Below are 23,514 nucleotides of genomic sequence, written 5' to 3' on the forward strand. Positions count from 1 at the left end.
AACGAGATGTGTTAAAGTGTATTTCCCGATGGGTGAGCCAGACAACTTAGGTATACAAAATTGAAAAACAAGACAAAAACAAAATATGATAACAGAAAAAGATAATATGGAAAAAGAAGAACAAAATATATAAAATCTGGGGTAAACGAAAAACTTAACTGTATACAAGTAAAGTTTTTTGGTCGAGGTAGTTTTTGATGAAGTTGAAGTCCAATCAACTTGAAACTTAGTATACATGATCCCTGTGATATTATCTTTCTAATTTAAATGAGAGTTTTTACCCCAATTTCACGGTCCATTAAACATAGAAAATGATAGTGTGAGTGGGGCATCTGTGTACTATGGACACATTCTTGTTTATAGTTTATTTTGGTGTTATAGTGATACACCCTTGTCTCAGGTTAATGGGAGGGTTTGGAGCCAGAAAATTGGTTAAACCGCTACATTCAGAATGTGTCTGTCCAAAATCAAAAGCCTGTTACTGTATTTTAGTGGTTGTATAATCTATGTTTACGTTTACTGTTTTGTACATAAAACTGGCCGTTGAATTTTGTTTACATTTGTCATTTCGATGCATTTTATATCTTATTGTACGGTGACATTTAGTTGCTTACATCCACGTCATGTTGTCTCACATGGAAAGCTGTCTCATTGACAATCATACCACCTCTTTTTATTTATATATGTACTGACAATTTAAGTTATGAGACGGATAGTTTATCTATCAGATGATGGAACTATTGTGCCAAAGTTGCTCTTTCGTTTCTAATCAGCTACCTACATGTATCAAGGATTAGTGATCGTAATGTTAAATACTGTGGATTTATCAATATTCGTTGGATACCAGGAAACACGAATTATAATGTTCAACGAATTACATATGTTCCATAGTGATATAGCTGACTAAAGCAAACAACAACAAAAAAAATTTCTCAATCAACGAAAATTGGTACCCACGAAAATAAATGAATCCACAGTAATACATTTTATCAAATCATCTACAGTGGAGATCACTTCTAACTGTTCTAATCAGTTCTAGGTAGAACTGTCCAAATCAGTTCTAGGTAGAACTGACCAAATCAGTTCTAGGTTAGAACTGTTCTAGCTAGAACTGCCTAAAAGGTGTCAGGCTGACAGTTCTACATACTGTCCTAGAACAGTTCTCCTGACAGATTCTGACAGATTTAATGAGAGGTTAGAAGTGATCTCCACTATACTTGCAGTAATTAAATTTTAAGGTTATCTTGATTAAGTCAGATATTAAATCAGTAGAATATTCTAGAGGTGGAATTGATCATTGATGTTCAATATTAACTTGCAAACAATATATAGATATAAGGAGATGTGGCATGAATGTCAATGAGACAACTCTCTATCCAAGTCACAATTTGTAAAAGTAAACCATTAAAGGTCAAAGTACGGTTGTCAACATGGAGCCTTCAAGTTGGCTCACACAGAACAACAAGCTATAAAGGGCCCAAAAAAATACTGGTGTAATACCATCCAAACGGGAAAACCAACGGTCTAATCTATTACTGAAAATCATATTCTTGACTTAGGACAGAAGGTCCGAGAACACAATTATTTCGTAGTGCATTTCTTTTAGAACATAAATGAAAATAAAAAAAATCCCACCTGCGCTTTCTCAAAGAAACTTTTACAGTGTGTTGTACTACTTTTGGGACAAATTATATCAAAATTATAGAAAACTTCATCGTCTCTAACTCAAAATATGGACAATTTTATCTTTAGGGCGTCTTAAAATCTTTTGACAGCTTCCGAAGTACTATTTGTTAACCTTTTTCACCTGGACTAAATCACTACTTTCCTTTAAAATTCTGGACCCAAATTTTTTTACAGTGTAATTTCACCCCCCTACTTGCAATTTGAGGCATTAAACGTAATTTGAGGCATTAAACATGGAGAAATAAATTTGGAAGGGTTATAAAAATTAATGGCAAGTAACCCACTGTCAACACTAGGGACTATATTTGTAGAACAACGAAAATCAAGGGACGACAATTGTGGTCTCGGACCAGAAGTAAACAAATGCAGCGGAATTGCACGTTTTAATAGGTACCAACATCCACCCTTATCTGAAACAACAGTGTATGCAAATCAGAATATATCATGAATATGAACCCTCCTCTATTAAAAGCGTCACACATGGCCGAATTGCTAACGAGAATAATTCACGAAAACAAGAGAAAAATAGACTAAAGAAATTAAAGAATACAGAGCCACCCCCCATCCCCCCCAATCCAGACCCCATGCACTATTATATATCGATAAATTAACTACTTTAAAGCATGCATACATTCTAAATTTAAATTTACTAAATATTACGATTGTCATCAAATGGTTATATAATTCAGTTCCTTTGTGAGTAACAAATTTACTATACAATATTTCTTTGATGAAAACAGGTTGAATTATTAATCCGTGCATGTAAAAATTACTTATTCAATGACAGAGATCGATGCCAGCACATACAACAAAATGATGGCTAGATTAGTACTTTGTTATACAAAGTCAGATAAAACGGACCAAAGTTTTAAGCATTAATGCATTAATGTATTGTAAACTAATCTACTTGTCGTGAGTAGAAGAAATGATTATCAATTCTAGGAACAATATCGAAATAAACATGCAATTTCAAATCAAACTGTCTGTTGTTCAGTTATTTCCCCTTACATCTTTGGTAATTTTGTTAACCCATGCTGTATCCGGATTTGCGAACACAGTGGACTTTTATCAAATCGTTTTTAAGGAAATTTCAATCACTATGTTTTCTAAAGACATTTAAGTCACATATATATAATAAATTGTTTATGCATGTATAAACGAGCCGTTTGCTGCAATACGGCTTAGGGAAACCATTTTACTTCAGGGGGTTTATGGTTTTTTTCCTATGCAAAAAATACGATCCTCAATTTGATGAATAAATATTTAGGTCAAATAGATAACCAAAAAAATATTCAGAATCTAGATTTCCGATACTTCATATTGTTCAATTTTTAAGAAAAGAAAAAAAAGATTGATAGCGTCAAAAATCCAGAATCCCCATTTGAATTTAAATGGTTGTCACCTTATACACGCAGGGTCTCTTCCTATATGGTGGGATCTACAAAAACCTTCCGCTGGAATTGGCCCCTCTCTAACATGTCAAATACAAAATGTATACCATTGGGTTGCAATTTCAACAAGGTAAAGTTTCAATGTCTGTTAAACTTCGTCTTTATATAAGATATATGTGTACAAAATGTATGTTTTCCTGTTTCATCTTTTTGTACGAAAAATTACAAATTAAGATCTGGTCTAGGGTCATCCTTGCATGTTCGAGCAAATAATGGTCGTACTAAAAATGTAAAAATATGGTCTTTGGTCATCTTCGCATGTTCAAGGCAATAATGATCGTGTTAATGGACATTCAATTAACCAGACCATTAAATCGATTGATTGATTCATTTAATCAACATTTAAAGCGCTATTCAATTAAAATTTCATAAAATATTTATAGACCTGGAAACATTTAGACGTGTGTGTATTCAAACTATTTTCAATCTATATTACATGTAGAGGGCATTAATTGTAGTTAAAATAATCGATTTTGAGAAAAAGAAATGAAAGGATAATTTATGTAGACATTGTACGGAAAAGACTAATTGGCTGATTTTTGTCGCTTTATTTATCAGCCGCATGTAAATATAAAAAAAGAAGATGTGGTATGATTGCCAATGAGACATGATTAACTCTTAACTCGAGACCAAATGACACATATATGAACAGCTATTCTTTATTGAAGGATATGGATGACGTGGGTATACAGAATTTGGATAATAAGCAATACGCGTATGCAGAATAATGGGAAAATAAGAGAGCTACCATTTGGTTTTTATAAGGAAGGGGAGGGAGGTTTGGATGAAATTTGAAAAAAAACTAGGACAGGAGTTTTGAGTTAAAACAATGGCAGGATGAGACACTTGCCAAAAAAGACAGAATGACAATTCATGTAAAGAAAAGGCAGGACAGAGATTACAAATTAAAAAAAATGTTGGACAAAATTTTTCATCCATTAAAGTTTCGTTTTCTAGATCTCTTATACGAATGGAGTTGGAAAAAAAACATCAGATTAAAAAATTGATTGTTACTTGTTAAATGCCAGTGGCAAATATTTTTACAGATCTTCAGAACAATACAAGCTTATATAAATATTCTCATTATTTATTGACTTGGATGAATGACGAGAAATTGAGACTGTCACATGATGAAAGAGGATACATGAACGTTTTTTCCACAAATGGCGACTGTGACCTAAGTACCCTCTGTCCAGTTTACGTGCACTAGTGGGTGTTGCACTCTCTCTACACGGGGAATCACAATTGTCGAAAAAATTTCCCGTAATTTCCAAGAAAAAGTAGCAAACTTGACTGACTTTCCTACTGATTCAATTTGTTTTCGAACAATTAGGGAGCTACCATTTGATTTTTATGGGAGGGGGGGGGGGGGGGGGGCTAGGATGAAATTTGAAAAAATAGGCAGGACAGGAGTTTTGAGTTAAAAAAAAAGGCAGGATGTGACTCTTGCAAAGAGGGGGGGGGGGGGGGGGGCTAGGATGAAAAATTTTGTCCTGCATTTTTTTTTTGCTGTAATCTCTGTCCTGCCTTTTTTTTTTTTTTAGTTTATCCTGACTTTTTTTTACCTAAATTGTCGTCCTGACTTTTTTTTTTTGCAAGAGTCACATCCTGCCTTTTTTTTTACTCAAAACTCCTGTCCTGCCTATTTTTTTCAAATTTCATCCCCCCAATGCCCACTGAAAATGAAAATGAAATGAAACCACCAAAATGAAGAGCCTATTGAAATTATGTTTCGATATCACTTTTTGATATTATGAGTTTTAAATGTTTGGAGAAAGACAACCTGTAAAAAAATTATATTAACGTGAAATCAAAGAAGAAATAATTTACACAATCTCATGCATGTGATTTAATATATAAAAAAAATGTCTTGTGATTTTGTCTGTCTGTCCTAAAACATATCAGAAACCACCTCATTAAATCATTTCATCCTTCGTTACCTCTTAAAAAGCCAGACACTCATTTTATCAGCTCTATCTAGAACACATTTCTTTGTGTAACTTTCACAAGAACATTGACCTAATTTTACATCTTTCACGTGTAATCGCTGTGGAAATATATTGACACAATGGTATGTAAATATTAAATTAATGGTAATTTACGTGGGTAACACTGTCATTGTCTTGTACTATAAAATCTTCTTTCTCAGTTTGTTTTTCGTGGGATTTAAAAAAAAGAAGAGAGCAATGTTTCTGTTGGAAGGGGAATAAATTTAGGGGTTGTAAATTGGTTAATTTCACTCTAAACTTTGTCAATTGAAAAAAAAACAGGGAAGAGGGGTTCCAATCCATGCAATATTTTGATATTTTTAGTAACACGAGACTCGTCGATTAGCCCTTCGAGCATTATAATTAGTGGTAAGAATCATACATTCATAATTAAGCTGCGAACCATTGGACATAAGTATTTCGCTTATAGATAATGTTTTTTGCATTCTCTCTGTATTAAGTTTCATTTTTTTTGGGGCTAAGCGGCAAATGTTGAAACAGAAACACTTTGAAATATACCTATGGAAAAGGGGGAGGGGTAGTAAGCTTTTTATAATTTCAGTCTTTGTCAGTTTTGAAGAGTTCGGTGAAGAAAAATACATTGATTAAGAGAAATTCCAATCCATGAAATATTTGAACTCTTCGCTGCTATTTCAATTCGCGATAGGCATTGCAATTGCTGTAATAAGGGCTCAGATGCTCTTAAACAAAAAAAATCACACGACAAAAGTTGATCTTAATTTTAGCTCTGGTCACAACGAACTCAAGACATATCTATGCAGCGACACGACATGACATTTGGTAAAATCAGGGTCATCTGTGATCGTCATACGACACTTGCACGACAGTCGCACGACAATCGCACGATATTTTGAGAATCATGGCGCGGTCGTGTGTCGTAGGCCGAAATTTAACATGCACCTTTTTTGCTCTACGATTTTTGTCGTGTCACTGTCGTGTGGCTGTTGTGAGAGTGTATTACCACAGTCGTGCGACCGACATGCGATAAACATATTGTCCATGTTGTCCAGGGTACCATTTTAATAGAAACAATCGTACGACTATCGCATGACTGTCGTACGACAATCTCACAACTGTCGCAAAACACTCGTGATACAGTCGCACGATTGTCTCAAGATTACCAAATTTCGTACGATGCTCGCACAACATTGATTGTATGTTACATACGACAGTGGTACGTTCGTCGTGCAACATATTTTCGTTTTACTTAGAAAAATATAATTCGGCGGGAATGTCCGTAGACTCCTCCCCGTCCCCGGCCACAGTGACGACATTATCAGCAGGGTCGTCTCCAGCAGTTTCCGAATCGTTTAAGCTTGTGGTAGGGGGTCCTCCGTCTGGTCAACATCACCCACATTTACTGATACACCTTTCTTTTGTAATTTTTCTTTTGGGGGTGCATCCTGGTTTAATTCGCTGAACAATTATTATAAACTAATACGAAAAAACGTCGTTTATTTGGACCGAACTTATAATGACATTGAACAATATTGAAAGCAAATGGCAAATGGCACGCAATAAATAGGGCCTTCTTTATAGACTAGTAGTTCGGAGTCAAACGCGCGAGTGACCCATGACTGTTGTGCGACAGTCGTGCGAGACAGTCGTACGACAGTCGTTCGATAGTAACACGCGCATCCAATGACACGAAAACCTGAAAAATAGCACCAAACAACTCACGAATGTCGTACGACTGTTGCACGACTTTTGCACGACTCACTTGCGACAAACCCACGACAGGACAACTACAATTCTATTTTTTCTATACTGTGCCCATCATGGAACCATCGTGAACATGTCGTAGCTGATGTGACCACTCGAAATAATATTTTGACATTTTACACAACAGTGCCACAACAACTATTTTATAGATCTTCTATGACAATAAATCGTACGATCTGTTGTGACCGGGGTTAATTAAACTGAAATATTCATGACTAACAATAGTTTTTCTCACAAGATTTTTTTGTTAAATGATGAGCTGTATTGTACATGTAGGAAACGTCACATACATGTGTATTTGACACAATCATCACATTTGGTTTCGCTCGTGCTTGACTGGTTCATGTTTGCTTTACATCCAGTGGCAAGTAGTTCACTCATATTCAGAACGAAAAAAAAATACAATATATACAATAAGTAAGGTCGAACGAGATGAAAGGCAAAACATTTAGACTGCAATTGGAAAGTGAGGGTATATTGGATAGGGACAGAAATTTAGATTTGTAACAAGTAACGACCGGAATTGTCAACTCATTTTGTTATAGGGTTCGCTATGTTCAGAGATAGAGAGAGTGTCACTGTCTCTACACAAAGCATCAGGGATAACGTCCCTATTCTGAAAGGACGTGTCTGTGTATTTACACATCCCGCACAACCAAATGGACGCCCTTCTTTGGAAAGGGTTTAACTGTCGTTAATAGGAAAACCAAAAGTGACCATATTCATATTCCCTAGTCGCCCTTTTGATGTTGTCCTAAGTGCCTCTTCCTACATTAATAAGTATTTTAAATTATACTTTATTTTTGACGCAAATGATAGCATGTATTTTGACACCAGGTGGCGCAAACATAGTTACTGTGACTGACGTATGCCATACTTATTTATCTATATAGTATAATATTTCTTGTACTTCACAAACATTTAAGAATTATTTACTGCTACACAAACATAATTGACACAATACTAATTTATTCATCTGCTTGATAAACATGAAAATATTTATTTTCTTCACAAGCATATTAATAATATTTATTTTTTTGACAAATATAATTGATCTTTGGTCATTTTTATCGTCTGCGTAAACATCTTAATATATTTTCTTAACAAAAACAATATGTTCTTGTTTTCTCGGCAAACATATAAATATTTATTTTATTGACTATCATAAAAAAAAAATTAAAAAATTCATTGTTGTATTATTTGGAAAATTTATATTAAATAAATTTAAACAAACCTATAATCATTTGCTTTTCACGGTTTCGGGGGCGGTGGAGGCGTTTAATAAAATTTCAAAAAAATATTTATGTAGCTACCAGACAGCTCAGAGAAAAAGACATTACACAATCTAAAACATTAATAGAATGCAATACAGTTTTCACACATTGTTTAAAATCAAAATCAATCTTTATAATGCATTTTTGTTGGTATAAACTAGAGAACTTAATTTAGACATTCCATATTTCAGCACAGTATGGTTGTTTGAGCCGATTAAATGTTACTTAAGTTTAAATCTTAGGTTTCCATACAAATTTAAATTCTTGATTTAAGAAAAATAAATAAATTTGACACACTTTATGTGCTTTTCCAAGACGTTGCAACTCTTTTAATAATGATAATGTTTGCCATGTTTACCTAACCAAAGAAGGATAACTTGTGCTCAAATCATATCAAATAGAAGATATATTTTGAAGAAGAAAAATACGTCTGCACACTGACAGTGATAGCAGGATTATGATAATTTGAGAAAAAAAAACTGACGTTAAAATATTATTTCAAAAAATTAGTCCGGAAATTTACACAAACGAAACTTGTACCCTAAAATTTTGGGAAACAAAAATCCAGAAACAAAAAGGGGTGTATTTCACCGAAATTAAAGATATCGCCGAGTGGATCGATGCCGGGGAAAAATGTTATTCTAAAATTCAAATCTATTGTGAGAAACTTGAGATTTGTTTGATTGTGTTTCCTTCTACGATCGATCTCAACGAATTCAGATAGAGCGTAGATGGCAAAACTTGAGACTTAAGCCAGTCCATGCGAAAAGGTACAAAAACGAAATGTTTACGAAATTCTAAAAAGTGTGCATAATTATTGGTAGCAGACTTATAAAACACATTTACTTTTCCTAATATTCTTAAGCTGTGAGCTACAAAATGTATACGCACCTTCAAGTGCTGAGTCTCCCCCCCCCTAGTTTTATTAAGATTTTTAAGGAATTATTTCATATATTTCAATCATTTTTAAAGTGCAGTTTAAATGTCTTGATTTGCCATCTGATAATGTTAACTCCGGTAGCAGTACTAGTGGGGATAAGGCTTCAGATGCTGATATCAATGCAATTAACCCGGGCAATGTTTGAATCCCGTATATGGACGGTTGATTTATATAATATTAAATAACTTAACTTAAGTTAACTTAGATAACTTAACTTAACTTAAATTTCAATGTCTAAAACACAAGATAACATAATGGCGGATCCAGGGTGGTCCCACGGCGCACCGGACCACCCCCATGACGAACCTCAATTTTTTTTTTAAAGTGTCTATTTTTTCAATAACTAGCTAATTAACCAATTTAACCCTTAAGATTAACCTTTCATCGAACTAATTGGTTATGGATAACCTGGATACCTGGGGTGTCACAATGATAGAATACGGATCAATGCGTTTCACCTGTATACAATTGTCAAAACAGCTCGTTAATATGAAGAAGTTGACTTCTTATTTTAAAAGATAAAAATACAAATTACTTTTGTATTTTTTAGTGAAATTTCTATATATGATTGCATTGTCCAACTAACGGAGTCTCGGTTTTATTTCATTTATGTACATTTTGAAAAAACAATCATTATGAATGAATTAAATTAAATTTGTGCATCTATCTCTTTGACCCCCACCCCCCGCCCCCTTTTCCCCCTTTTCTCCTCCCTTTTCGTTCCTAAAAACTTTAAATGTCATGCGCGTAGCTACGTTTACGTCAAAACGCCCGAGCGTACACTTGAATTTTGAAAACAAAACAAATAATCTACATAGAATACCAGGCAGAAGCTAGCGAACAATAGCTAGCGAACAATAAGCCAGCGAACAATAAGGCGATATATCGAGAAACCAAAAAAATGAATAAGACAGCAACGGCCGTTAAATCAAAAAATGTTTAAAAAGGCAGAAAATCAGTCCAAATATTGCAATTTAAACTCAAGATTGAAATGGTTTTTATCCCATCCATTGATAAAACAAGTCACATCTCTTTTAAGGCTAATATTCAGTACCATAGTAAATCTGCATCTATCAACGGATTCTTTGTAGGTGTAGGGCAACCAATGTACCAAATCAATTTAGAACGTATGTAAAAGTAGTCCTACCCTGTAAATTATCGCACCTGTGATGTCATTGTTTAATTAAACTAACATACACATTTGAAGAAATGGGGGTTGCCCTATTCCAGGGCTCCTAGAGAAAAATAATGAGGGGTGTCACGGGGTATGACTATATAGGTCTTGTAGAGGAGAAACAGGCGCTTCTTTTGCGCAAGGTATCGAAGGGCGCTATGTTCAAAAATCTGAAACTAGAGCCCAAAATTTGAAAAAAATGGTCCAAAATAGGGGGGTCGACCTATTCCACGGCTCCTAGAGAAAAATAATGAGGGGTGTCACGGGGTATGACTATATAGGTCTTGTAGAGGAGAAACAGGCGCTTCTTTTGCGCAAGGTATCGAAGGGCGCTATGTTCAAAAATCTGAAACTAGAGCCCAAAACTTGAAAAAAAATGGTCCAAAATAGGGGGGTCGACCTATTCCAGGGCTCCTAGAGAAAAATAATGAGGGGTGTCACGGGGTATGACTATATAGGTCTTGTAGAGGAGAAACCGGCGCTTCTTTTGCGCAAGGTATCGAAGGGCGCTATGTTCAAAAATCTGAAACTAGAGCCCAAAATTTGAAAAAAATGGTCCAAAATAGGGGGGTCGACCTATTCCACGGCTCCTAGAGAAAAATAATGAGGGGTGTCACGGGGTATGACTATATAGGTCTTGTAGAGGAGAAACAGGCGCTTCTTTTGCGCAAGGTATCGAAGGGCGCTATGTTCAAAAATCTGAAACTAGAGCCCAAAATTTGAAAAAAATTGGTCCAAAATAGGGGGGTCGACCTATTCCACGGCTCCTAGAGAAAAATAATGAGGGGTGTCACGGGGTATGACTATATAGGTCTTTTAGAGGAGAAACAGGCGCTTCTTTTGCGCAAGGTATCGAAGGGCGCTATGTTCAAAACTCTGAAACTAGAGCCCAAAATTTAAAAAAAAATGGTCCAAAATAGGAGAGTCGACCTATTCCACGGCTCCTAGAGAAAAATAATGAGGGGTGTCACGGGGTATGACTATATAGGTCTTGTAGAGGAGAAACAGGCGCTTCTTTTGCGCAAGGTATCGAAGGGTGCTATGTTCAAAAATCTGAAACTAGAGCCCACAATTTGAAAAAAAATGGTCCAAAATAGGGGAGTTGACCTATTCCACGGCTCCTAGAAAAAAATAATGAGGGGTGTCACGGGGTATGACTATATAGGTCTTGTAGAGGAGAAACAGGCGCATATTTTGCGCAAGTATCGAAGGGCGCTATGTTAAAAAATCTGAAACTAGAGCCCAAAATTTGAAAAAAAAATGGTCCAAAATAGGGGAGTCGACCTATTCCACGGCTCCTAGAGAAAAATAATGAGGGGTGTCACGGGGTATGACTATATAGGTCTTGTAGAGGAGAAACAGGCGCTTCTTTTGCGCAAGGTATGGAAGGGCGCTATGTTCAAAAATCTGAAACTAGAGCCCAAAATTTGAAAAAAATGGTCCAAAATAGGGGGGTCGACCTATTCCACGGCTCCTAGAGAAAAATAATGAGGGGTGTCACGGGGTATGACTATATAGGTCTTGTAGAGGAGAAACAGGCGCTTCTTTTGCGCAAGGTATCGAAGGGTGCTATGTTCAAAAATCTGAAACTAGAGCCCAAAACTTGAAAAAAAATGGTCCAAAATAGGGGGGTCGACCTATTCCACGGCTCCTAGAGAAAAATAATGAGGGGTGTCACGGGGTATGACTATATAGGTCTTGTAGAGGAGAAACAGGCGCTTCTTTTGCGCAAGGTATCGAAGGGCGCTATGTTCAAAAATCTGAAACTAGAGCCCAAAATTTGAAAAAATTGGTCCAAAATAGGGGGGTCGACCTATTCCACGGCTCCTAGAGAAAAATAATGAGGGGTGTCACGGGGTATGACTATATAGGTCTTTTAGAGGAGAAACAGGCGCTTCTTTTGCGCAAGGTATCGAAGGGCGCTATGTTCAAAACTCTGAAACTAGAGCCCAAAATTTGAAAAAAAATGGTCCAAAATAGGAAAGTCGACCTATTCCACGGCTCCTAGAGAAAAATAATGAGGGGTGTCACGGGGTATGACTATATAGGTCTTGTAGAGGAGAAACAGGCGCTTCTTTTGCGCAAGGTATCGAAGGGCGCTATGTTCAAAAATCTGAAACTAGAGCCCAAAATTTGAAAAAATTGGTCCAAAATAGGGGGGTCGACCTATTCCACGGCTCCTAGAGAAAAATAATGAGGGGTGTCACGGGGTATGACTATATAGGTCTTTTAGAGGAGAAACAGGCGCTTCTTTTGCGCAAGGTATCGAAGGGCGCTATGTTCAAAACTCTGAAACTAGAGCCCAAAATTTGAAAAAAATGGTCCAAAATAGGAAAGTCGACCTATTCCACGGCTCCTAGAGAAAAATAATGAGGGGTGTCACGGGGTATGACTATATAGGTCTTGTAGAGGAGAAACAGGCGCTTCTTTTGCGCAAGGTATCGAAGGGCGCTATGTTCAAAAATCTGAAACTAGAGCCCAAAATTTGAAAAAAAATGGTCCAAAATAGGGGAGTCGACCTATTCCACGGCTCCTAGAGAAAAATAATGAGGGGTGTCACGGGGCATGACTATATAGGTCTTGTAGAGGAGAAACAGGCGCTTCTTTTGCGCAAGGTATCGAAGGGCGCTATGTTCAAAAATCTGAAACTAGAGCCCACAATTTAAAAAAAATGGTCCAAAATAGGGGAGTTGACCTATTCCACGGCTCCTAGAGAAAAATAATGAGGGGTGTCACGGGGTATGACTATATAGGTCTTGTAGAGGAGAAACAGGCGCATCTTTTGCGCAAGGTATCGAAGGGCGCCATGTTCAAAAATCTGAAACTAGAGCCCAAAATTTGAAAAAAAATGGTCCAAAATAGGGGAGTCGACCTATTCCACGGCTCCTAGAGAAAAATAATGAGGGGTGTCACGGGGTATGACTATATAGGTCTTGTAGAGGAGAAACTGGCGCTTCTTTTGCGCAAGGTATCGAAGGGCGCTATGTTCAAAAATCTGAAACTAGAGCCCAAAATTTGAAAAAATATGGTTCAAAATAGGGGGGTCGACCTATTCCACGGCTCCTAGAGAAAAATAATGAGGGGTGTCACGGGGTATGACTATATAGGTCTTGTAGAGGAGAAACAGGCGCTTCTTTTGCGCAAGGTATCAAAGGGCGCTATGTTCAAAAATCTGAAACTAGAGCCCAAAATTTGAAAAAAAATGGTCCAAAATAGGGGGGTCGACCTATTCCACGGCTCCTAGAGAAAAATAATGAGGGGTGTCACGGGGTATGACTATATAGGTCTTGTAGAGGAGAAACAGGCGCTTCTTTTGCGCAAGGTATCGAAGGGCGCTATGTTCAAAAATCTGAAACTAGAGCCCAAAACTTGAAAAAAAATGGTCCAAAATAGGGGGGTCGACCTATTCCAGGGCTCCTAGAGAAAAATAATGAGGGGTGTCACGGGGTATGACTATATGGTCTTTTAGAGGAGAAACAGGCGCTTCTTTTGCGCAAGGTATCGAAGGGCGCTATGTTCAAAACTCTGAAACTAGAGCCCAAAATTTGAAAAAAAATGGTCCAAAATAGGAGAGTCGACCTATTCCACGGCTCCTAGAGAAAAATAATGAGGGGTGTCACGGGGTATGACTATATAGGTCTTGTAGAGGAGAAACAGGCGCTTCTTTTGCGCAAGGTATCGAAGGGCGCTATGTTCAAAAATCTGAAACTAGAGCCCAAAATTTAAAAAAAAATGGTCCAAAATAGGGGGGGTCGAATGAGGGGTGTCATGGGGTATGACTTTAATAAGTCATATAGAAGAGAAACAGGCGCATCTTTTGTGTAAGTATTTTAATGGCGCTATGTTCGAAAATCTGAAACTTAATTGCTCAAAACTAGATATAAAGGATTAACAGATACAGTTAAGTCTGCCTCATATCTTAACTTTCATCTAGAAATTGACAATGAGGGTCGGATGAAAAAATTTCCGACAAAAGAGATGATTTCAGCTTCCCAATTTTGAACTTTCCATTTCTATGTAGCAACATTCCAACAGCGCCTACATACTGAGTACATATCTCCAAATCGATACTATTGCCCAGGCTTGTATTTCCTATCATGATTTCCTTGAAAGAGTGTTGGTGATCACAACGAAGCTATTAAATCAAGAGTTCGAAAATATAAAGTTGAAATTATCCTATCGTAATGTTAACGGACGTCCCGAGTTGGTTGACAGTTATGGAATAACCGTTTCACAGATGAAATCGGATATGTTACTTACGTCGTAACTTCAACCCATTCCCCCATAAACAACGAATGTGACCTTCCGAATTAGACTATTAACGGGGTTTGTAATAACACTATCAACACGACGGGTGCCGCATGTGGAGCATATCTGCTTCCCCTTCCGAATCACCTGAGATCAACCAGATTTTTTGGTGGTGTTCGTGTTGGTTAGTCATTAGTTTTCTATGTTGTGTTCAAAGTTAAAGGGTGCATATCCGATGTATTTATCATTGTTTTCAGATCGTTGTCCGAAGGTTAAGTCTACATCATTAGATATATTTAAATGTAGATACTCCTGTTCACGATGTCTGAGGATAGCATGTTCAGCTGATTTGATAGGTTATGCATCTGCAAATCAGATGTTGGAGAAGCCAATGCATGTAGCGGTAAGATCGCAAAAAGGTCGTCATTCGTGTTGGTGGTCTGAGAAGCACTTGTTTTCTCTGGAAAAGGTACGAATGGTTGGAAGACTTTTTGAGTTCTTTACTCCACCTTGTTTGCTAAGTCTTTATTGTAAGTTACTAGACTTGATGGTGTGCTTTTATCCGGGACTTCTTGCAATTAAAGAGTTTCATGCTGTTTGGGATCGACAATTACTAGTATTACAAACATCATTTTATGTAAATCGTTTGTAAAAACTCCCTTAAACGTTTGAAAATGTTTTAGAAAACATCCCTTAGTGTTTGATAGCATTTGAAAAAAAAAAATCGATGCAACTGACTGTCTCTGTTTCATGTCAAATGCTAAATATGTTTCGAAGCTTTTAAACACATACCCTATAATGTAGTTGAATATAAGTGAAGGTAATTTAAAGTTCGATTCTCTCTTAATCGGTTGCTGTGGTAGTCTGTAGATTTCTTGAACTCTACAGATCGGCCTACATGATGATATCATCACCAATGTTGATGTTGAAACTATCGCGGGAACATACCGTCTAAACTATTGTACTTTCTCATGATCGACGTCGTTTTGTCAGTGACGTCGCCTTTGGTGGAAATAAGTACTTGTAGATTTAATGTAATGGCTGTTGTTGTAGTACACATTGACTTAACTATCATCTATATGTATGGTGCCGTGACCGATGGATCTCGAAAAATTGAAATCATTCATATCGGGGAACAGGAGTGCTGTTACCAGATTATTCAGAAGATTAGATAAAGCAAAAGAGAATTCAAATTTCAATTAAATAGAAATCATTGCAACGCTTGCAAAACTGATGCAAAAACAAACATTGTTTGAGGACTCAAACGAACAAATTTTAAAGTTAACAGAACCGGAAAATGTGGAAAATGAGGTAATAGATTCAGTGACTATGGAAACGAAGATTCGACACATACGTAAGTTCATAAAAAATGTCCAAACCCCGCAGTCCAGTCATATTGAATCACATACAACAACCCACACTATTTTAATCCAGAAACTATAACGTTTGTTCCAACGCACAACATAGCCAACCCGAACAACGCATAGTAGTTTGAAAACCCATCTGTAAAACCCAGTTACACATTCAACATGCAGCAAAGTACGTTTTCGTCAGCTAGTAATCAGAGTCACCGCCTACCAAAACTTTCGCCTCCAACATTCTCAGGTAACATTTTAGAATGACAACCTTCTGGGACTCATATGAGTCGGCCGTACATCTTAACCTGTCACTTACAAATATACAAAAATTGAATTACTTGAAAGCACAGCTAGAACATGAAGCCCTAGCATCAATAGCAGGTTTTGCACTCACAAATGTAAACTACGATGACGCCGTAATTTTTTTAAAGAGAGGTTCTGTCAACAAGACAAAATAATAAATGCATACATGTAGCCATTATTAGAAATCCCTTTGCTTAGAAATCAACTAACAAGCTTACAAAGTTTTTACGATAAAATGGAAGGTTACGTCAGGGGATTAGAAGCTTTGGGTCAGACACAGGAAACATACGGCCCTCTACTTGTTCCCATTATCATGAACAAATTACCCGGGGAAGTCAGACACCATCTCGCATGAGAACACAGAACAAAACATGGCTATTACGGGACCTCCGTAAAAGCATATTAGATGAGATCAATATAATTGACGCAGGACAAGAGATGGAGTCGACATACGATTTGCCCGCAACACTGTCTTTCTTTTGCCGGAATATTACAAGAATATTGAGACTAGACCTTGCGCTTTCTGTCATGAAATACACGCACCTACTCATTGCAGTTAAATAACCGACGCAGAATCCCATATGATCATAGTAAAACGTGATAAGTTATGCTTTAACTGCGTTGGTAAACACAGAATAAATGAATGTTAATCTAAACACACATGAAAACATTGTAATAAGAAACACCATACAAGCTTGTGTAATGCACGTCCAACAAACAACATAAAACCAGCGAATGAGGTAAGCCATAGAAACGGGAATAGCAGCTCGTCAGGAATATGGCCATTGTTTTATTATAATTCTTTTGTGTGTGTGATACATTATAACGTTGTGTTTATGTTGTGTCGTTTGTTACCTCATATATTTGAGTGTGCATTCACATTACTATTAGACGTGTCACGGTACTTTTCTATCCAAAATTCATGTATTTAGTTTTGATGTTATATTTGTTATTCTCATTAAATTTTGTCTAATGCTTAGTTCGTTTCTCTGTGTGTTGCATTTTAATGTTGTGTCGTTGTTCTCCTCTTACAATTAATGAGTTTCCCTCAGTTTTAGTTTGTAACTCGGATTTTTTTTCTATCGATCTACGAGTTTCGAACAGCGGTATACTACTGTTGACTTTATTTATTCAGCGCATATGAATTTTCGCGAAAAAGATAATCAGACCAGCAACCCGCCTAACGTTCACCTTGTAAATGACATTCATGATACGGAAGAAGATACTACCATTTTGTATTCTCAATCGATACTTTTGAAAACCGCCGTAGCTCAAGTAGGCTCGAATCATCACTTTATCGATACGAATATTCTTTTTGACGAAGGAGCTCAAAGATCGTTTTTGACGCAGAACTTTGCGAAAAACCTCAATTTATAGATAGAAGGAACAGAGGTAAAACATTTACCGACATTTGGAGGTGAAGAGAAAAACATGAGACACTTAGAAAAGATAACAATCTATCTGAAAACCGATGCAGAACACGTATTGCCAAAGTACTGATAGTTCCGATGATCGCCACGCCTCTACAGAATCACATACGTAATAATGATACACAGAACAGTTATTTGCGTGGTTTAAAGTTAGCGCACACGATGACACAGCAAGATTCATTCGAGATATCGTTGCTTGTAGGCGCAGATCACTACAGGGATATTGCAGAAGACCATATTCTACGGAGAAACGGTCCAACCGCCGTGAAATATCCAATATCGGATATTTGCTTTCGGGACATACAAACGGTAAGAAAACTCACACGTCGGAAACTAGCATGTTTAATGTTTTAATATCACACAAAGATGAATAAAACAATCTAGAGATATTTTGGAAATTAGAATCAATAGGTATAAATAGTAAGGAGTTAGATAAAGACGACGATGCCTATATTAAAGCATATCAAGACAGATCAATTGAGTTCAGAAAAAATAAACATTTCGCTTAGTAACCATGGAAACAGGATCATGATGAATTGCCTTCAAAAGCAGTCATGAAAAGAAGGACAAAAAACACCATTAAAAAGCATACTCTAAAATCTGATATATTAAAGAAGTATGGGAACATAATACAAGAACAGGAACGAACTGGATTCATAGAGAGAGTGGATGAAACAGCTTACACTCAAGAAAAAAACTATATTCCTCATCATCCAGTACAGAAGGAATCAAGCATTACGCCTATCAGAATTGTTAAGGACTGCAGTTGTCGCCAGTTGCCTAATTCACCAAGTTGTATGGCTGCCTCTTTGATACGCCGTTGAAGCTAAATGACCTGACAAAAATTCTAATGAGATTTAGAGCCAACCCTGTCGTCATAACAACGGATATTGAAAAAGCCTTATTGCATGAAGGATTAAACGAGGATGACCCATACGCTACACGTTTCTTGTGGCTCAGTAACCCATCCGACCAAACACGTTATCTACAAACTTACAGGTTCATATCCGTTCTGTTCGGAGCGACTTGTTCGCCGTTTATGCTCAACAACACGATACTGAAGCATTTACAACATTACAACATTACAGCAGCTACATTTATGGAAAGATACTTTTACGTGGACAATATGTTGACAAGTTTACAGAACGAGGATGAGGCTAATACGTATTATAAGGAAGCGGGAGCAATGTTGAAGAAAGCCGGATTTAACCTATGAACAGTGAGAATGTACGCCATATATATATATATATATATAGCCAAGACCGAAAATGTACGGAAAAAAGATACGGACATGAACACAAAAGTGCTTGGTATGTTATGGAACAGCAAATCCGATGATCTGATGTACCAGAAATGTGAGATTCTATTACGAGACATTGTAAGGGAGATTTTGAAACATTCTTCGAAAATATGTGAATCACTAGGAATATTGAGTCCGTTAATAATACGAGCAAAGACGCTCATACAGGATCTATGGAAAAGTAAACTTGATTGGGATGAACAAGTTCCGGAAAACTTGAAGGCTACTTGGATTAATGTTGCAAGCGACTTACAGAAAGGGACACAAATCGTATTTCCGAGATATAATTTTCCAGTAATTCTACTTCGGAACGACTTGAACTACACGAATTTTGCGATGCGAGTCTAAAAGCGTATGAAGCGACTGCATATCTGAACAACGGAAACGAAAAAACCTAACACTACAGCAACTAGAACTTATGGTCGCAGCTATCGGAACTAGACAATCGTCACATGTAAAATCAACTTTTGAATGTAAAAAAGTAGTTTTCTGGTCGGATAGCATATTATTACACTGGTTCAAATCGTCGAAACCGTTGAAACGATTTAAATGCGATTTGAGTGCGAGAAATTACGGAATCTACAAATCAATATGAATGGAGATATTGTCCAAAAGAATGCAATCCAACAGATCTCTTAACACGAAGAATTGACGCCGATCAATACATCAATAGCGTCATTTTGTAAAAAAGACCGAATTGGTTAACGAATCGGACAAAATGACCAGAAATAACTCCTACAAGTAAAACAGTATTGACAATTACAGGAGAAAACGACGACGAGGAGTTTAAAACAATGACGTTCATACTGGTTACTATGGTATTAGTAACATTATATTATTTCCGAACTTCCGATGATTGCATTGATGTCCTTGTATCGCTACAGAATGGTTGTTCAGCTTTCGATTAACTTACGAAGTTTTCGAATTACTAAGGAATCAATACCATTTAAGCCTCGGTCACACCTTACGCATGAACGGACGCCTAACGGATGAACATAAAAGTTGTCCGTTGTACTGACCGAATAAAACGGACGTTTAACGAATGCATAACGGACTAACATCGGATATGCAACGTACGAGAAACGGAAACGTTCCGGACAGAACGGCTATCGAACGTACATCCAACGGACGAGTACCGCATAAAACGGACACCTAACGGAAGCGTACCGATTAAAACGGATGAACAAGATATACGGCGACAATAATAATACATGTAAATCTCATAAATATTCCAAATGATTCTGTGTAACTGGTTTTGGTTTGCTCTTCAAAATGCCACCAAAGTGCAGTTTCTGGCCTGAATAAGAGCTGCTTGATTGTGAAGGCGTCCCCGTACTCTAAGATCGATTATGAATAAAAAGAATTCATGAACCTTAAGAAATCTGACAAATCAATAATTGGCATTTCTGACACGAATTTTTCAATTGGCATTTATCCGTTTCAGATCCGTTCATCATCCGTTGTATCCGTTATACGTCCGATAGAGGTCCGTTTCTCATTCGTTCAATATCCGTTTTATCCGTTAAACGACCAGTATAAGTCCGTTGGTAAAGCCTCGGTCACACCTTACCGGATAGCTCGAACGGACGCCTAACGGATAACTTTTTTTCAATCCGTTCATGTCCGTTAGACGTCCGTTCTTATCCGTTAGACGTCCGTCCATGTTCGTTAAGCGTACGTTTTATCCGTCGACGTCCGTTCTGTCCGGTGAAAAATTTTGAGCATGTTCAAAACTTTGAACGGACGTCCAACGGATAAAATGTCCGTTGAACGTCCGTTAGGCGTCCGTTTTGTACGGTATTCGTCCGTTTCGTTTCCGTTTTGAATCCGTTACGTGTCCGTTATACATCCGTTGGAGGTCTGGAAGATAAATTCACCAACGAACTTCTACCGGACGTGTAACGGATAAAACGGATGTTGAACGAATGAGAAACGGACTTCTACCGGACGTATAACGGATAAAACGGATGATGAACGGATCTGAAACGGATAAATGCCAATTGAAAATTTCGCGTCAGAAATGCCAATTATTTGTATGTCAGATTTCTTAAGGTTCATGAATTCATATTATTCATAATCGACCTTAGAGTAAGGGCGATTCTTCACAATCAAGCAGCTCTTATTCAGGTCAGACACTGACCTTTTGCGGTATTTTGAAGAATAAACCGAAACCAGTTACACCTAAACATTTTTATGCGATGTACATGTACTATATTATTGTCGCCTTTAATTTTTCCGTATATAATGTTCATCCCTTTTATCCGGTACGCTTCTGTTAGGTGTCCGTTTTATGCGGTACTCGTCCGTTGGATGTACGTTCGACATCCGTTCTGTCCGGTACGTTTCCGTTTCTCGTACGTTGCATATCCGGTGTGTGTCCGTTAGCCATCCGTTACACGTCCGTTTTATTCGGTCAGTACATCAACGGACTCCCAACGGATAACAATTTTGTCAACGGACAACCTTTATTTTCATCCGTTAGGCGTCCGTTAGTGCTATCCGGTAAGGTGTGACAGATGCTTTAGTTATCCTCCAGACCTTCAACGGATGTATAACGGACACGTAACGGATACAAAACGGAAACGAAAGGGACGAGTACCGTACAAAACGGAAGCCTAACGGACGTTCAACGAACATTTTATCCGTTGGACGTCCGTTCAAAGTTTTGAACATGTTCAAAATTTTCCACCGGACAGAACGGACGTCGACGGATAAAACGTACGCTTAACGGACATGCAACGGATATGGACGGACGTCTAACGGATAAGAACGGACGTCTAACGGACATGAACGGATTGAAAAAAAGTTATCCGTTAGGCATCCGTTCGACCTACCCGTTTAGGTGTGACCAAGGCTTAAGGAATGAATTACCCTATCTATTTTTGGTAAAACCTTTATGAATTTCGAGTTTCCAATGCTTTTCAACTTTATACTTAATTTGGTTATTTAAGACTACCTGTGTGATCTTTCCAGCATTGTAGTATATACTACAAATTTAAAACCTGGGACAACCCCATGAAGGGATCGAACTCACATACGAACATACATTTGGAGGACCACCTATGGTTCGACCATCACTGGTTTTCTACGAAGAAGTATTTGTATAGATACTTTCTTTATAAAAGATAACATCTGGTTCTATTTTTTTAGCTCTCTGTATATCCAAATATCCTTGGTTCTAATAAATTGAAGGTAACAATACGTAAGGCTAACACTAACAGCTGTTGCATGAGGTTTTGAACTCTTTGAAGGCAATGTCCGAACAATGATCACCGTGAATGTGTTGGATATTCGTATTGTCTTCCTAAAAGCTAAATTGACAAACAAAGTTGGATCGACTTGCGCGAGAGTGTGGGGTAGAATTGACAGAGACAGAATCATTCAGCGTTGTTACATGCAACTCGGACGTAACAGTCTTTGCACTGAATCTGTCTACTCATCACCAAGTCATCATAGATTTTACAGTGGATGTGAATGCCCTTGAGGGTCTAGCATATAACATTCTCCTAATAGTGTTCGTAGACGAAAGCCTCGACGCTGCCATACTGCTATTGTTGGGAAAATACATCAATGAGAATGATCAGTGATGGGGGACACTCATCCCTTCGTAAGTTTTTCGCACCCCATCACGAGTTGGTTGAACGTTATGGAATAAGCGTTTCACAGATAATATCGGATATGTTCCTTACATCGTAACTACAATCCCCTTCCCTTTTATGAATGTAACCTACCGAATTGGACTATTTTTCCGGATTTGTTATAAGATGAGCAACACGACGGGTGCCACATGTGGAACAGGGTCTGCTTACCCTTCCGGAGCACCTGAGATCAACCCTAGTTTTTGGTGGAGTTCGTATTGCTTATTCTTTAGTTTTCTTTGATGTGTCATGTGTACTATTGTTTGCCTGTTAGTCTTTTTCATTTTCAGCCATGGCATTGTCAGTTTATTTTCGATTTATGAGTTTGACTATATCCCTCTGGTAACTTTTGTCCCTCTTTTAGTTTTACCAAACAGGAGGTTGCGTGTGTCTCCCTCTTTTAAGAATATCTTCCCCAGTGTTGTTTCTAGGAGTTGATACATAGGTGGAGGAAGAGATTTACCAAAGACGTACAAACTATCGTGACATAAACAATCCTATCGGAGCAGTAAAAATTTAGCAACGTCGTTTTACGGCAGTCTGAAGTATAAGAGAAGTACAGAGACAATTAGTTTTTTTACATTTAAATCTTTCAACGGGCGACGACGGAGGGTGGATCGAGGAAATTCCACCTTATGGGTACTACCAGTTGATGGTTGATAAACAAACTAAATAAAAACTCCCCGGTAGATGCATCGATTGAAGCAAAACTTTGCGGGACCTGGTACTACGTCGAACAAACGATTACTACAAAATCCTAAAACATTGGACCATACCAATACGTGGTTCAAGCTGCATATCTTCGTGAATTCTGCTGTTTGTACACTCACTTCTTTGGTCCACTGAAAGGTGTGTTTACATTCTCAAAATACGGTTGCCGGGTTTCGCCGCCAAAGAATAAGACAGGTGTGACGATCAAGGATGATTTTTAAACGGTATTTAAGTCACGCATTCCCACAAAACTATGGACGGTTAAAATAC

At 37.5% G+C, this 23,514-nt stretch overlaps 1 long non-coding RNA gene across 1 annotated transcript in view; it reads left to right on the forward strand.

Moving 5' to 3' along the window:
* The first annotated feature begins 5,091 nt into the window (after positions 1-5,091).
* LOC139502600 (uncharacterized) overlaps positions 5,092-23,514 on the forward strand; it is a 32,819-nt gene continuing 14,396 nt past the window's right edge. The window contains exon 1 of the long non-coding RNA XR_011658888.1: positions 5,092-5,208. This is a non-coding gene — a long non-coding RNA (uncharacterized lncRNA). The remainder of the gene's footprint in view (positions 5,209-23,514) is intronic.

The sequence above is a fragment of the Mytilus edulis genome, chromosome 14 (genome assembly GCF_963676685.1).
Source record: "Mytilus edulis chromosome 14, xbMytEdul2.2, whole genome shotgun sequence".
In the NCBI taxonomy this organism is placed as follows: domain Eukaryota; kingdom Metazoa; phylum Mollusca; class Bivalvia; order Mytilida; family Mytilidae; genus Mytilus; species Mytilus edulis.